Source organism: Salvelinus namaycush, chromosome 3 (assembly GCF_016432855.1).
Source record: "Salvelinus namaycush isolate Seneca chromosome 3, SaNama_1.0, whole genome shotgun sequence".
NCBI classification, from domain to species: Eukaryota; Metazoa; Chordata; class Actinopteri; order Salmoniformes; family Salmonidae; genus Salvelinus; species Salvelinus namaycush.
Genome location: NC_052309.1, coordinates 70,893,406 through 70,910,393, shown reverse-complemented (window position 1 = coordinate 70,910,393; position 16,988 = coordinate 70,893,406). Strand labels below are relative to the sequence as shown.

The 16,988-nt window shown below is 46.3% G+C and overlaps 1 protein-coding gene across 1 annotated transcript in view; it reads right to left on the bottom strand.

Moving 5' to 3' along the window:
• Positions 1 to 16,513: 16,513 nt before the first annotated feature.
• Positions 16,514 to 16,988, bottom strand: part of baiap3 (BAI1 associated protein 3) — a 31,161-nt gene continuing 30,686 nt past the window's right edge. The window contains exon 33 of the mRNA XM_038988608.1: positions 16,514 to 16,988. This exon is cut by the window's right edge and continues 612 nt beyond it. The gene's annotated coding sequence lies outside the window, so the exon portion shown is untranslated.

The following is a 16,988-nucleotide window of genomic DNA, read 5'->3' as shown; positions in this document are numbered from 1 at the left end:
CTCGTGACCATGGCGCTAGAGAGAGAGAGGCTGTGTGTGTTGGAATCTGTGTTTCTCACTCACACTGAGGTCCCTAGTGGGAAGGCTCCCTGAGTACATTCCCACAGACTCCATGTCCTGGTCCCACCAGGAGTCAGCGAGGTCACAGGAGGAGAAGAAAGAGCTCTTTCTAGGCCTGCGTCTCCCTCACGCCGCAGGACGTTTTACTGGGGGACATTTTATGGTACTTTTAATGAACTGGACGAGCATTTCCTTCAGGTTCAGACTTCACCCCACAGCCAGGTCTCAGACAGACAGACTGACAGCCAGGTCTCAGACAGACAGACTGACAGACAGGCCTCAGACAGACAGACAGACAGACAGACAGACAGACAGACAGACAGACAGACAGACAGACAGACAGACAGACAGACAGACAGACAGACTGAATAAAATTTAAGAAGAAAAAATTCCTGACGTTTCGCACAATTCGTGCTTCTTCAGAGAAAAGTCCTTCGTATTCGTGCTCTGTTTTTTTTTTTTGTTTGTTTTTCGGCCAGGGCACATCTTTTAATTAATTAATTTTTTATTTACCGACCGACCGACCGACCGACCGACCGACCGACCGACCGACCGACCGACCGACCGACCGACCGACCGACCGACCGACCGACCGACCGACCGACCGACCGACCGACCGACCGACCGACCGACCGACCGACCGACCGACCGACCGACCGACCGACCGACCGACTGACTTAGGGTTGCACAATTCCGGTAACTTTCACAAAATCCAACTCAAAACGCTGAGACATTTGGAGACCGTTGCTTTGTATTACTTTTGTCTCCGCTTGTCCTCAAATGTGTATCTCGCCCTTTCAGTGTTGTGCGTCAGTGTTAGTGGTGCGATGGAGGGATGTGAGGCCCTTCACATGCACTGACTGGCACTTGTCCAACAGGACTGAATGGTTGGCATCATACTAACATAATGTACTACACTTGTTTTCCCCGTGCACTTCAATCTTTACATTCATCCAATACTGATTAGGCTACACTGTTCAACAGGGGAGGACGTAATCTGATCAACAGTATGCAGTGTCATTTAATCAAGAAGGTTTGGAAACTATTACAGTCTGTTTAGTGTTATCACATCTTCATTGTTTTAATTCTATGTTACAGTTTGTGTATATTAGCACCACTAGCAGGACTGTTTTTCCATGTTAGGGAAGTCAAGGCAGTCTGCTGACCTTGACATGAACCAGGAGATTACATCTATGGCAACTGGTTGCATTCTTTCTCATTCACTGCTGGTGGTCATGGATACGGTTGTCTTTGTTACTCGCTGGTCATCAAAGACATCAAAGAGGGAGTTGTGAAAACGTTGGCTTGGGGACTGACCACTTGACCCTCCGATGCCCTCTTCGTGGAGAACTGTAGTAGGAAATGAACTGAAGATTACTACCACCACAGTGTCAATGGATGATTGTGGGCTTTACATCATAGGGCTAATACCGATTCAGAGAGGAGAAAAGAGAATGGGGGGGGGGGGGGGGGCATCCAGAGACAAATACGAGGGTGGGGGGCATCCAGAGACAAATACGAGGGTGGGGGGCATCCAGAGACAAATACGAGGGTGGGGGGCATCCAGAGACAAATACGAGGGATGGGGGCATCCAGAGACAAATACGAGGGTGGGGGGCATCCAGAGACAAATACGAGGGTGGGGGGCATCCAGAGACAAATACGAGGGTGGGGGGCATCCAGAGACAAATACGAGGGTGGGGGGCATCCAGAGACAAATACAAGGGTGGGGGGCATCCAGAGGCAAATACAAGGGTGGTGGTCCTTCAAATTCAATTAATACTGACTTTGGTGGTGACTGGACTGCTCATTCATTCTTCTCTTTGTTTTTTAAAATAAGATATATGATTTATTTTTACAATACAAAAAATCCCTCTCTTTCTATACTCATTCATTAGACAGACATGGAAAGCCGAGACAGACTGTGAGATTGAAAGAAGGAAGACTAATAAAGTGCTCTGGTCAAAGTGTCATCTCTGAAGTCACCTCGGTCCCTGATGTAATGGTGTGGTTTAGATTTGCAACCACCCCAGACTAATCCTGACTCTGTGAAATTCTGCTCAAGGCCAATAAATGATTTAATAACAAACTCATGGGATGTAATTTAGATGGATGCATCAAGCTCAAAACAAATCTGAAGTTATAACAAGCTGGAAAATAGAGTACATAGACAAGTTCTCTGGAAGTCCCTTTGATTTCTAACCTCTGATTATGTTTGTGAGGTTTGTGAGGTTTGAGCTAGATGTAAAGTTACAGATTGCTCAGCGCGGAGGCTGAGTCTAACTGTTTGGGGCGTGTGTGCTGTAGCAGAAAGCCTGGGCGCTGATGTGTGTGCAAGGGGCCAGTGGAGGGAACCACAGGGTCTGTGAAAAGCAGAGCTGAATAGGTAAGCAGAGGATTCATGTGGACAGGCCACGCCACAACATTGTGTACTGCTCTACAGAGGCCTACAGATAGCCAGCCCCCAGACCAGTCCAAAGAGAGGAAAACTCAGGCTGCTTTCATTCCGGTACTAAAAATGAACGTCTCCCAGCACTTCAAAATGTTTTCTGGGATTGGTTGAGCAGCTTCACTTTCAAAATGTTCTTATCTTTATTTTGGAGATTTTGTTTTTGCAGTATTTCCACTCTCATCACGGTGAGCCGACCAGAAATTGGCTGCAGGCAGAGGGAAAAAATGAACAAACAAAGGTTGTCAATATGTTGTGATTAGATTGCCTATATAAGGATGGGAGCCAACATTGATCAGGCCAGCTGAAGGCCCTAGAGTCAATAGGAATTGTGAGGCAAAACATGTTTTCCACTGCTGGCTACTGTCCATTCCATTTCTGAGAAAGTGCCAGCCACAGAAACACAAGGACCAGGGGAGAATCAGATGCAGCTCATGTGATAACTTCCTTGTGTTTTTCTGGCTGTGATTATGCAGAACTAGATCCTGTGGCTGAACTGGAGGGAGCACTCATATAGAGCTCTATTCAGAAAGGCCGCAATGAAAAATGGTTATGTGCTCATTGTAAACAACTTAGCGCATATGTCTTCAGTCATGATTTTTAGCCTTGGGGTGCTTTCTACGTTCTATAAAATGTTATGTTTTATTACCTAGAACTCATTCACTGCTTACAGTGTGTTGTTAGAACAATAGTGTCTTCTGATTATTGTTTACCATGTGTATAGCTAGTGTAATCATAGGTCTGTACATGAACACCAGCTTTATGATACACACCTAGATAATGAGACACCTCATCCCTCCACAATTTCCCTCTTCCTCTTTGATTCCCTCCCTCCCTCCCTCCCTCCCTCCCTCCCTCCCTCCCTCCCTCCCCACTCCTTTTCTCTGAGCTGTTGTGGTTGTGCCCGGGCGTCCTGTGTGGAGCCATAGGGGTGACTCTGCAGTTTTCTGGCACCATGCCGGGTGGTTGGGAGCAACGGCCCTTTTTAAGTGGCTCAGTGGAGGCGAGGCGCTGGGCTCGGCCCCTTTCCAGCCCTGTCCCAGCTGCATTCCTCCGGGCGAGCTGTCCAATATCATTTCTGCTCACTCTGTCAGGGGCCCCGAAACCACAAAGGACCCGCTGTGTTTGCCTCTCCTCACCCTGGCCCTTCCAGGCCACCATCTCCACTGGAGAGGAGAGGCTAGAGCTCTGAAGTATGTAATTATCCCGACGCCATGGCCAAACCGTCTCCCTTCTGCAGACCACAACCAAAGAGTCTTTCAACAGGTGTCTGGGCCCACGTTGTGTGTGCCGGGCCAGAGAGGACACTATTTGTGGGAAACTCATTAGGCCCTGTCAGTTCAAAGCACAGTGTTTCTGACACATTGGTCTTGATCACATTTTCAATCACTGATAAGAATATTTCTTGGCTGGGTGGATTTCTCCCCGAGTGGCATTACATTATTCATTGCTCCAGTAACTTCTTGTTAAGAAGATACATGTTAAGGGAAGAGGGGGTTCTTTCTAAGGGTAAGTTTCAGTTTTTGATACAGCTGCACTGGAAGTTCCCAATGAGTCGGGCTTTGCTATCACTATACAGGTCTGAACACGAACAGAGTAAAGTGCGCCCTGGCATTAATGACAGCCCTCTGCCTATAAATCCCAGATGTAAGTATATATTCTATGATATCATGACTAAGCCTGCAGAGGAACAGGCTTCCCAGGTAGCCCATTCCCTGGGATGCTGCAGGTGTGTGTGCTTTAATCTGTGCGAGAGAGAGAGAGAGAGAGAGAGAGAGAGAGAGAGAGAGAGAGAGAGAGAGAGAGAGAGAGAGAGAGAGAGAGAGAGAGAGAGAGAGAGAGAGAGAGAGAGAGAGAGAGAGAGAGAGGGAGAGAGAGAGGCAGGGAGGCTCTGGGTTGGCCTGAGCTCCAGGGCAGGGATCTATAGTGTTACATTTCTGTGGGGGAATTAGGGTTGTCTGATGTGAGATGGGCATGTGAGATCACGGTGTTGTTAAACGTACCTGCCAGAGACAGAGACCCAGCCAGGGCCAGGACCCAGTGGTGGAGCAGCAGCAGCAGCCATCCCATAGCTCACAACTCTGCCAACATTCCTAGGGATCAACACCAGTCCTATTCTTCCCACTCACTCTAAACCCACTCTCTCTCTCTCACCCCCCCCCCCCCCCCCCCCCCCACTGCCTAAACTTACACAATACATTACACAGGCAGTTGGCGGCACCTTCATTTGGGAGGATGGGTCCATAGTAATGGCTTGAACGGAATAAATGGAATGGTATTAAACACATCAACCAAATGGTTTCAGTGTGTTTGAAATCATTCCATTCACTCCATTCCTTCAGTTATTATGAGCCATCCTCCCCTCACCAGCCTCCTGTGATACAGTCCCTGATGAAGGCAGCTCAGTATGTTCAAAGACCAGAGAATGTTTAACTCACTGTATATGGATCTCTGACTCACTTGGCTTCCAATATGTTCCCATATTTACATAACGGTATGTACTCTAGTAGCCTAGCTACCCAGTGGGCAAAGCTGGTTTTAATGACATCATGGCAACCAGTTTTTCCCAGTGGGGGAATCATAGCCTACATGTAGAACATTCAAATCAATCCCTCCACTGTGATTTGTTTGTTCCTGTGTTTAAATTGCTCAGTTTGTGGAGCTATCACAGGAAGCTCATCAGAGAAGGAAGGGGAGGACCTCAGTGAATTTCATAAAATAAAAGTGAAACATTAAAAAAGTTGTCAGTTTTAGATAAAACTATACAAAATATAGTCACGCCACTAAATAATGTTTTGCAATGAAGGTCTACAGTAGTCTCAACAGCACTCTGTAGGGCAGTACCACGATGTAGCCAGAGGACAGCTAGTTTCCGTCCTCCTCTGGGTACATTGACTTCTATACAAAACCTAGGAGGCTCACGGTTCTCACCCCCTTCCATAGACTTACACAGTAACTATGATAACTTCCGGAGGACGTCCTCCAACCTAACAGAGCTCCGGCAGCATGAACTGAGATGTTGTTCACCCAACCAAAGGATCAGAGAATGAATCTAGTACTGAAAGCATAAGCTACAGCTAGCTAGCAGTGCAGTGCATAAAATGTCAAATCAAATCAAATTTTATTTGTCACATACACATGGTTAGCAGATGTTAATGCGAGTGTAGCGAAATGCTTGTGCTTCTAGTTCCGACAATGCAGTAATAACCAACAAGTAATCTAACCTAACAATTCCACAACTACTACCTTATACACACAAGTGGAAAGGGATAAAGAATATGTACATAAAGATATATGAATGAGTGATGGTACAGAACGGCATAGGCAAGATGCAGTAGATGGTATAGTGTACAGTCTATACATATGAGATGAGTAATGTAGGGTATGTAAACATAAAGTGGCATAGTTTAAAGTGGCTAGTGATACATGTATTACATAAAGATGGCAAGATGCAGTGGATGATATACAGTACAGTATATACATATACATATGAGATGAGTAATGTAGGGTATGTAAACATTATATTAAGTGGCATTGTTAAAGTGGCTAGTGATACATTTTTACATAATTTCCATCAATTCCCATTATTAAAGTGGCTGGAGTTGAGTCAGTATGTTGGCAGCGGCCACTAAATGTTAGTGGTGGCTGTTTAACAGTCTGATGGCCTTGAGATAGAAGCTGTTTTTCAGTCTCTCGGTCCCTGCTTTGATGCACCTGTACTGACCTCGCCTTCTGGATGATAGCGGGGTGAACAGGCAGTGGCTCGGGTGGTTGTTGTCCTTGATGATCTTTATGGCCTTCCTGTGACATCGGGTGGTGTAGGTGTCCTGGAGGGCAGGTAGTTTGCCCCCGGTGATGCGTTGTGCAGACCTCACTACCCTCTGGAGAGCCTTACGGTTGTGGGCGGAGCAGTTGCCGTACCAGGCGGTGATACAGCCCGGCAGGATGCTCTCGATTGTGCATCTGTAGAAGTTTGTGAGTGCTTTTGGTGACAAGCCGAATTTCTTCAGCCTCCTGAGGTTGAAGAGGCGCTGCTGCGCCTTCTTCACAACGCTGTCTGTGTGGGTGGACCAATTCAGTTTGTCCGTGATGTGTACACCGAGGAACTTAAAACTTTCCACCTTCTCCACTACTGTCCCGTCGATGTGGATTAGGGGGGTGCTCCCTCTGCTGTTTCCTGAAGTCCACAATCATCTCCTTTGTTTTGTTGACGTTGAGTGTGAGGTTATTTTCCTGACATCACACTCCGAGGGCCCTCACCTCCTCCCTGTAGGCCGTCTCGTCGTTGTTGGTAATCAAGCCTACCACTGTAGTGTCGTCCTCAAACTTGATGATTGAGTTGGAGGCGTGCATGGCCACGCAGTCGTGGGTGAACAGGGAGTACAGGAGAGGGCTCAGAACGCACCCTTGTGGGGCCCCAGTGTTGAGGATCAGCGGGGTGGAGATGTTTGTACCTACCCTCACCACCTGGGGGCGGCCCGTCAGGAAGTCCAGGACCCAGTTGCACAGGGCGGGGTCGAGACCCAGGGTCTCGAGCTTGATGATGAGTTTGGAGGGTACTATGGTGTTAAATGCTGAGCTGTAGTCGATGAACAGCATTCTCACATAGGTATTCCTCTTGTCCAGATGGGTTAGGGCAGTGTGCAGTGTGGTTGCGATTGCGTCGTCTGTGGACCTATTGGGTCGGTAAGCAAATTGGAGTGGGTCTAGGGTGTCAGGTAGGGTGGTGGTGATATGGTCCTTGACTAGTCTCTCAAAGCACTTCATGATGACGGAAGTGAGTGCTACGGGGCGGTAGTCGTTTAGCTCAGTTACCTTAGCTTTCTTGGGAACAGGAACAATGGTGGCCCTCTTGAAGCATGTGGGAACAGCAGACTGGGATAAGGATTGATTGAATATGTCCTTAAACACACCAGCCAGCTGGTCTGCGCATGCTCTGAGGACGCGGCTGGGAATGCCGTCTGGGCCTGCAGCCTTGCGAGGGTTAACACGTTTAAATGTTTTACTCACCTCGGCTGCAGTGAAGGAGAGCCCGCAGGTTTTGGTAGCGGGCCGTGTCAGTGGCTCTGTATTGTCCTCAAAGCGAGCAAAAAAGTTATTTAGTCTGTCTGGGAGCAAGACATCCTGGTCCGCGACGGGGCTGGTTTTCTTTTTGTAATCCGTGATTGACTGTAGACCCTGCCACATACCTCTTGTGTCTGAGCTGTTGAATTGCGACTCTACTTTGTCTCTATACTGGGACTTAGCTTGTTTGATTGCCTTGCGAAGGGAATAGCTACACTGTTTGTATTCGGTCATGTTTCCGGTCACCTTGCCCTGGTTAAAAGCAGTGGTTCGCGCTTTCAGTTTCACGCGAATGCTGCCATCAATCCACGGTTTCTGGTTTGGGAATGTTTTAATCGTTGCTGTGGGTACGACATCGTCAATGCACTTTCTAATGAACTCGCTCACCGAATCAGCGTATTCGTCAATGTTGTTGTTGGACGCAATGCGGAACATATCCCAATCCACGTGATCGAAGCAGTCTTGAAGCGTGGAATCAGATTGGTCGGACCAGCGTTGAACAGACCTGAGCGCGGGAGCTTGCTGTTTTAGTTTCTGTTTGTAGGCTGGAAGCAACAAAATGGAGTCGTGGTCAGCTTTTCCGAAAGGAGGGCGGGGGAGGGCCTTAAAGGCGTCGCGGAAGTTAGTATAACAATGATCCAAGGTTTTACCAGCCCTGGTAGCACAATCGATATGCTGATAGAATTTAGGGAGTTTTGTTTTCAGATTAGCCTTGTTAAAATCCCCAGCTACGATGAATGCAGCCTCAGGGTGTGTGGTTTCCAGTTTACAAAGAGTCAGATAAAGTTCGTTCAGGGCCATCGATGTGTCTGCTTGGGGGGGAATATATACGGCTGTGATTATAATCGAAGAGAATTCCCTTGGTAGATAATGCGGTCGACATTTGATTGTGAGGAATTCTAAATCTGGTGAACAGAATGACTTGAGTTCCTGTATGTTGTTATGATCACACCACGTCTCGTTGATCATAAGGCATACACCCCTGCCCCTCTTCTTACCAGAAAGATGTTTGTTTCTGTCGGCGCGATGCGTGAAGAAACCAGCTGGCTGCACCGACTCCGTTAGCGTCTCTCGAGTGAGCCATGTTTCCGTGAAGCAAAGAACGTTACAATCCCTGATGTCTCTCTGGAATGTTACCCTTGCTCGGATTTCATCAACCTTATTGTCAAGAGACTGGACATTGGCGAGTAGTATGCTAGGGAGTGGAGCGCGATGTGCCCGTCTCCGAAGCCTGACCAGGAGACCGCTTCGTTTGCCCCTTTTACGGCGTCGTTGTTTAGGGTCACCGGCTGGGATCAGATCCATTGTATTGGGTGGAAGGCAAAACACAGGATCCGCTTCGGGAGAGTCATATTCCTGGTTGTAACGATGGTGAGTTGACGTTGCTCTTATATTCAGTAGTTCCTCCCGACTGTATGTAATGAAACCTAAGATTACCTGGGGTACCAATGTAAGGAATAACACATAAAAAAACAAAATACTGCATAGTTTCCTAGGAACGCGAAGCGAGGCGGCCATCTCGGTCGGCGCCGGAAGTTCATGTGGTGAGTAGTTGACTAAAAAAGAGAGAAAGACAATAGTTGGACAGTTTTCAACAAATTTAAATTTCTTCAAAAATGAAGGAGAAGCAAGAGAGAGGGAGAGAGAGAGAGCTAACTATATTTATTTGTATTTTTTGTTCACTTTCACTTAGTTAGCGGATGCAGCTAGCTAGTTTAGACTACTCAAACACCCAGCTCAAATAGACAGGGATGCTATGTTAGCTAGCTGGCTATAATTTTGTTTTTATTATTTTATTGCCACCGGTGCCTGCTGGTGTAACTGTTAAACTGCTTGCTGACTGTACACTGTACTGCATGATTGTAGCAGGTTTACTAATGTGTTAGATGTAGTAGCTACAACGATGTAGGTAGGCTGTGTGTAGCGGTTAGTCATTATGATAGGAAGGTTTGGCTTGGAAAGGTTTTTTGCCTGGTCACAAACAGCTGATGTGTTGTGCACTGAAGTCCACAAGCGAAGGGAAAAGGTGGAGAGTGCGTAGATGCAAGAAGGAATTCTACAACAAGCAAAACGATCATGCTGTTTGGATGTGGCTCCTATGAAAGTGAACTGTGTTTGGGTCTGGGGAGTATTCATTCTGCGGATTCTGTTGAAAAACATTTCTTAAGCTGAAGCAAATGGAACGAAACAGCGGTAAACATACCTGAATTTGTCCAATAGAAACTCTCGTTTGCAACTGTTGGACTAATGATTACACCCTAGATCAGTTTGATGCAGGCAAGAGTGTGGAAGGCGGTATTGAATGTGTCACTGTCTGTCACCTCGATTACTTACATTTTTCTCTCAACCTATGCACCTACATTGTAAACTTTCATTCATAGTCTGAGGTCCTGAGCGCTCTGGAGCAGGATCTGTCTGTACTTTGCTCTGTTCATCTTTCCCTCGATCCTGACTAGTCTACCAGTCCCTGACACTGAAAAACATCCCCACAGCATGATGCTGCCACCTCCATGCTTCAACATAGGGATGGTGTGAGGTTTCCTCCAGACATGACGCTTGGCATTCAGGCCAAAGAGTTCAATCTGGTTTCATCAGACCAGAGAATCTTGTTTTGATGGTCTGAGAGTCCTTTAGATGCCGTTTGGCAAACTCCAAGCGGGCTGTCATGTGCCTTTTACTGAGGAGTGGCTTCAGTCTGGCCACTGTACCATAAAGGCCTGCTTGGTGGAGTGCTGCAGAGATGGTTGTCCTTTTAGAAGGTTCTCACATCTCCACAGAGGAACTCTGGAGCTCTGTCAGAGTGACCATCGGGTTCTTGGTCACCTCCCTGACCAAGACCCTTCTCCCCCAATTGCTCGGTTTGGTGGTTCCAAACTTCTTCCATTTAAGAATGATGGAGGCCACTGTGTTCTTTGGGGACCTTCAATGCTGCAGAAATGTTTTGGTACCCTTCCCCAGATCCTGTCACGAGCTCTACGGACAATTTGCTAACATTTCTAAAAACCTGTTTTCACTTTGTCATTATGGGGTATTATGTGTAGATTGATGAGGGGAAAATGAATTTAATCAATTTTAGAACAAAGCTGTAACTTAACAAAATGTGGAAAAAGTCAAGGGGTCAATACTTTCCCAAGGCGTTGTATTTGTATGACAGGTTACACAAGGATAGCAATACTTACTGACTTTATTGTCCCCATGGGGACATTTTGTTGCAGTGTCATGTACACGTTTAAAGTGGCATTTAAATACAAAACAAAATTGACAATACAACTTTCATAACAGTTACATACCAATAAAAATATATAAAAAAGACTAGCCTGCTGGCCTTACTGAGTCGATAGGAACATTGGCCCGAGCTATTTAAGAGGAATATCACACCTGGCACAAATTATTGTCTCGTTCTGTTTTTCTTGCTGAGGGGTGCCCTATTCCTGCGCCCAGAGGGGAGTAGTTCAAAGTCCGGGTACAGGGGGTGGCTTGGGTCTAAAATGATTTTGTGAGCCTGCAGATGGCCCTGACCTTAAAGACTCCAAGTACCTTGCTTGCTGTGGTGATAATCCTTCTCAGCATATTTCTCTGGCTGACAGTGCCATTGCCAAACCAACAAACAATACAAAAAGTTAAAATACTCTCAATGAAAGATTTGTAAAACAGAGTCAGTATAGTACAGTCTACATTAAAAGATCCCAGCTTTTTGAGAAAGTACAGTCTCTGTTGGATCTTTTTGTAGATCAGGTCTGTACATTTACTCCACTGAAGCTTATTGTCCAAGAGGACACCCAGGTATTTGTATTCCTCTACAATCTCTATATTCTGACCTCTGATAGATGTTGCAGAGGTAGGTGTTGTACGCTTCCTGAAGTCTATGCACATCTCTTTGGTCTAGTTGGTATTGAGGACCAAGTGTGATTCCTCACACCACTCTACAAAGTCATCTAGAACCGGGTCACGATGTTCCTCGTCATCATGCAACAGGCTGATCAAGGCAGTGTCATCAGCGAACTTAACGAGGTGTCTGTCAGGATGGGAACTAGTACAACTATTAGTGTACAAGATGTACAGGAGTGGGGACAAAACACATCCCTGAGGAGAGCCTGTGTTGGTATTGCGTATGTCCGACATGTGGGGACCTATTTTGACTCGCTGTGAGCGTTGACTCAGGAAGTCCAACAGCCACAAAACCAGCCCCCCATCTAAGGAGAAGTCCCAAATTAGTCTCTGTGCCAGAATGTAGGGCAGGATTGTGTTGAAGGCAGAAGAAAAGTCAACAAACAGAACCCTAACATGGGATTTGGCAACCTCTAGATGTCTGTAGACCATGTTTAGGAGGGTAAGAATGGCATCATCAACTCCTTTGCTAGGCTGATAGGCAAACTGAAATGGGTCGAGAAGCTTCTGGGTGACGCTGAGAATATGACTTTTCACTAGTTTCTCAAGGAATTTCATTACTAAGGATGTCAAGGCGACAGGGCGGTAGTCATTCAGCACAGAGGGATTAGATGCTTCAGGAATGGGTATAATTATTGAGTTTTCCACAATACTGGCACGTGTTGCTGGTCGAGTGAGGATTGGAAAATGTCTAAAAACACCAGCCAATTGTTCAGCACAGTACTTTAACACATGTCCACTTATTTTGTCTGGGGCTTGTGTATGTGTTACATCCCCTGAACCCTCTCAAACATTTGTAATGATGCTTCCATTTGTTTTACCTCCGACACAAGGTTGTCTGATTCAAATCTTGAGAAGAAAACATTCAGTTCATTAGCCATGTTCTAGCCCTCATATCTCCCAAGGTCAGCACTGGTTTTCCCCCTGCCTGTGTGTGTGGGGGGGGGGGGGGGGGGGGGGGGGGGGGGGCACTAGCCATGGATTTAATCCCTTGCCAGGCCACCCTTGAGTTTCCTGAGGAGATGGTCCTCTCCACCCTTTGCTTGTATGCCTCCTTGTCCACCAGTATCTGTCTTTTGATATCACGTTGTACATCTCTTAAAGCCTGTCTACCACAGTCAGCATAAACTGCCTTCTTCCTGTCAAGTAGTGATTTTAGATGTTTTGATACCCAAGGCTTCTTGTTAGGGAAGATTTGACAGGTTTTAGTAGGCACAACTGACTCAACACAGACGTTTACATAGATGATAGGATAGCACAATGTACAGTAAGTCATGTGTGTGCTACTGTATACACATCTCTCCTTCTCCTCTGGTTCCATCTGTTCTGTATTACTGTGGCCTCAGGAGGAGTCCTCTCCATGGAGCTGTCTGTCCCTGACACACATAGAGAGGGAGCCATGACCCACAGCAGGCCCACTGTGGTCCCTCTCTCTCCCATCACACGTGTGCTCTGTTGAGGGTCAGAGCCCTGTGGGGGCTGGGCCAGCAGCAACAAGGACACGGCACAGTCCTCCTGGTTTGCCCTCAAAGACCTCAACCTCCACTGAGTCTGAGCCCCTGAAGAGGCCCATATAGATCATGCCAGGAAGGGCACAATAGAAGTGGATAGAGTCCAACATATATCCTACAAGTAGGGAAAAATACAATCCCTACCCAGATGGGAAGTGGGTTTGTCACCAGCATCAGACACTGCCCGTGGAGAGAGACAGCTCTTCCCCCTCAGGAGGCTGAAAATATTTTGCATGGGCCCTCAGATCCTCAAAAAGTTATACAGCTGCACCATTGAGAGCATCTAGAGGGTAATGCATATGGCCCAGTACATCACTGGGGCCGAGCTCCCTGCCATCCAGGACCTCTATATAAGGCGGTGTCAGAGGAAGGCCCTGAAAATTGTCAAAGATTTCAGCCACCCAAGTCATAGACTGTTCTCTCTGCTACCGCACGGAAAGCGGTACCAATGCACCAAGTCAGGAACCAACATGCATCTGAACAGCTTCTACCCCCAAGTCATAAGACTGCTAAATAATTAGTTGAATAGTTGACCAAATACTGTAGCTACCCGGACTATCTGCATTTACTAACTTTTTTTTTGACTCCTCACATACGCTGCTGCTACTGTTTACTATCTGCCACTTTATTCCTAGTTATATGTACATATCTACCTCAATTACCTTGTACCCCTGCACATCGACTCAGTACTGGTACCCCTTGTATATAGTCAACTCATTGTGTATCTATTATTCATTTTATTATTATGTGTTTTACTTTTCTACTTTTCAATTTTATTTCTCTCTGCATTATTAGGAAGGGCCCATAAGTAAGCATTTCACTGTTAGTCCACACCTGTTGTTTAGGAAGAATGTGATGGATACAATTTGATTTGATTGGACCAAAACATACTTGGTAAATCAAATATGTATTTACTGTATCAACATTTGACTGCTAAATGTTTTGTTTTGCTTAAACTACTATGCATTCACCAGACTTGTTCCTCCCCTACTCTAGTTGTAGTTCCTCTCTCTGCAAGGCCTTGAATCAGAGGCTGTGTTACCATGGTGACTGATGACCTGTGAGCTCCCAGCAGGGTGGTTCAGCGATCCTGTTGCTCAGCACAGATGTAGAGTGACACATGCACGACCAGAGACATGCTGTTATTGTGACTTAGTAATGAGTTCAACCAATAGAGATCCAGCATGGATCACCGAGTATAGTGTCATGTGCCACCTAACGTCAGAATAGTGAACTGATAAAAAGTGGTTTGTGAAACTATGGGGACACCTTGTGGTTAAAGCTCTTACTGTCTGGGTATCAATGCAAATACTGTTTTGAGCATCCTCTCACCCAAACAAAAACTCATTATCTCCACTGAAATACAGCTACCACATGCACAGCATTCCTTGAGTGTCAATAGCCTTTAGCTCATTGTGTGAATGTTACATTGATGTTCTTCTTTATTTTACCTTTATTTAACTAGGCAAGTCAGTTTAAGAACAAATACTTATTTACAATGACAGCCTAGGAACAGTGGGTTAACTGCCTTGTTCAGGGCAGAAAGACTGATTTTTAACCTTGTCAGCTCGGAGATCTGATATAGCAACGTTGCGGTTACTGGCCCAACGCTCTAACCACTAGGCTACCTGCCGTGTTACTGGCCCAACGCTCTAACCACTAGGCTACCTGCCGTGTTACTGGCCCAACGCTCTAACCACTAGGCTACCTGCCGTGTTACTGGCCCAACGCTCTAACCACTAGGCTACCTGCCGTGTTACTGGCCCAACGCTCTAACCACTAGGCTACCTGCCGTGTTACTGGCCCAACGCTCTAACCACTAGGCTACCTGCCGTGTTACTGGCCCAACGCTCTAACCACTAGGCTACCTGCCGTGTTACTGGCCCAACGCTCTAACCACTAGGCTACCTGCCGTGTTACTGGCCCAACGCTCTAACCACTAGGCTACCTGCCGTGTTACTGGCCCAACGCTCTAACCACTAGGCTACCTGCCGTGTTACTAGCCCAACGCTCTAACCACTAGGCTACCTGCCGTGTTACTGGCCCAACGCTCTAACCACTAGGCTACCTGCCGTGTTACTGGCCCAACGCTCTAACCACTAGGCTACCTGCCGTGTTACTGGCCCAACGCTCTAACCACTAGGCTACCTGCCGTGTTACTAGCCCAACGCTCTAACCACTAGTCTACCTGCCGTGTTACTGGCCCAACGCTCTAACCACTAGGCTACCTGCCGTGTGTAATCTACAGAAATATATTTGGTCATACTGTATATCAAATTTGCTTTTCTGTGTTGCTCCATCAACAAACGACAAAATAAAAGCATACCTGTTGGTTTGGAGCTGTAGTGTAGATTCCTGTTGCAGTACAGTGAACCAATCAGAGGGTGGGAGAGGGAGGCTGTGGAATGGAATGGTAATGAAGCTGAGATAGGTCACAGCTGGATAGAAACAGAGAGCTGTCAGGTGGCATGATAGCTACATTAAACAGGTTCTGACCACAGGGCATGACGTCTGGGTTACAGAACCATGAAATGTCTGCTCCCCATCACACCTGAGACACCACAGCACTGGCCACACTCAATCCAATACCAGATAAGCAGCATTGGGCTTGGTGATTTTTTTCTGGGGGGGGGGGGTTGTTTGATTGATAGATATTACCAAATAAACACTCCCTCTCTCTGTAAAACATCTCAACATATCCATCAAAACACTACCGGTCTATCTTAGCCCATATTATTGCAGAAGTCCATCAGTCACAAACACGTCGGACTGTGTGTAGGCGGACGGGAATGTAATCAGGTCATTGTGGTTCAGACTTTTATGATTTGATAGATTAGACATAATCAACATAACCTTGCTGCCCTTATTACTGGACTCTGAGTGTTTCTCTTTGGGGTCACTGTGGTCGTGCAGCAGCGTGTTTTCCATCCAAGGTGGCTCTCATGAGGTGAGTGAAGGTCTGAAAGGTCAAGAGGGGAACCGGAAGAGGACTGTGATAGAGGGAACACTATGGAGGAAGAGGGAGAGTGGAAGGATAATGGAGGTGGAGGTGGTGGGAGCAGACAGGCCTGCATCTGAGAATGACATTGAGGGAAGTGAGGAGAGTGACTATAAACAGACATCTGCTGTTTCCTTTTGTAAGCCTTGAAACTAAGTGACAAGAGCAGAGAGAGAGAGAGAGCGAGAGAGAGAGAGGGGGGGGTAGAGATAGAGTGAGAAAAGCAAAATAAAGAGACACAGAGAAGCGAGAGAACATGTAGACACAAGACTGACAGAGACGGAATCTTTCGTCTGGAAGAAATCTAAATGAACCCTGGCATTTAGAGCTAAACACAAAGGACTGTCGTCCCCCCCCCCCCCCCCCCAGAAGATTTCTAATCAATGTTTTTTTTCTAGGTGTCTAGTGCTACTATATGTTTGTGAGTCCATTTAGGTTTCCATTTAGAAAAAGACTCATGCAACATGAAGAGCAACATGTTGATGTCATATGGGCAAGTCCACAACAAAGAAGGAAACACAAAATGTGATAAGAGCTAGTGAATCATATTCAAATACAATCTTTATTTGTAGACAGCTTCATCTGAATGGTACAATAAACAGCAGCACAATCCATTGCAATCCAAGGACAAGTTCACATTTACAATATAACAAATAGAGGACTAATACTCTTTTCTTCAGGGATATGGTTCATAATCTGAAGAGATATAAACATCCAATTATCAATCATCAATGAGCACAGATGGCGTCACATAGGCAGCCGAATTGTGAGCTCTTTTCTGTAACTTATTGTTCCTTTGACTAATCAGATCAGCTCTGAAAAAGAGCTGGTGTGAAAAGATCTGAAACATTTCAGAATTGGGCTGCCTGTGTAAACGCAGCCATATGTGACACTACTCCTTGTGTTGACTTATAAAACCTGGCTACAGATGGCTTTTCCTTGCAGTGTTACATCCTTGTGCTACTTCGCCATAAACTCAGAAATGGTAGTGAGTATATTTCTTTCCAAAGATTGATCC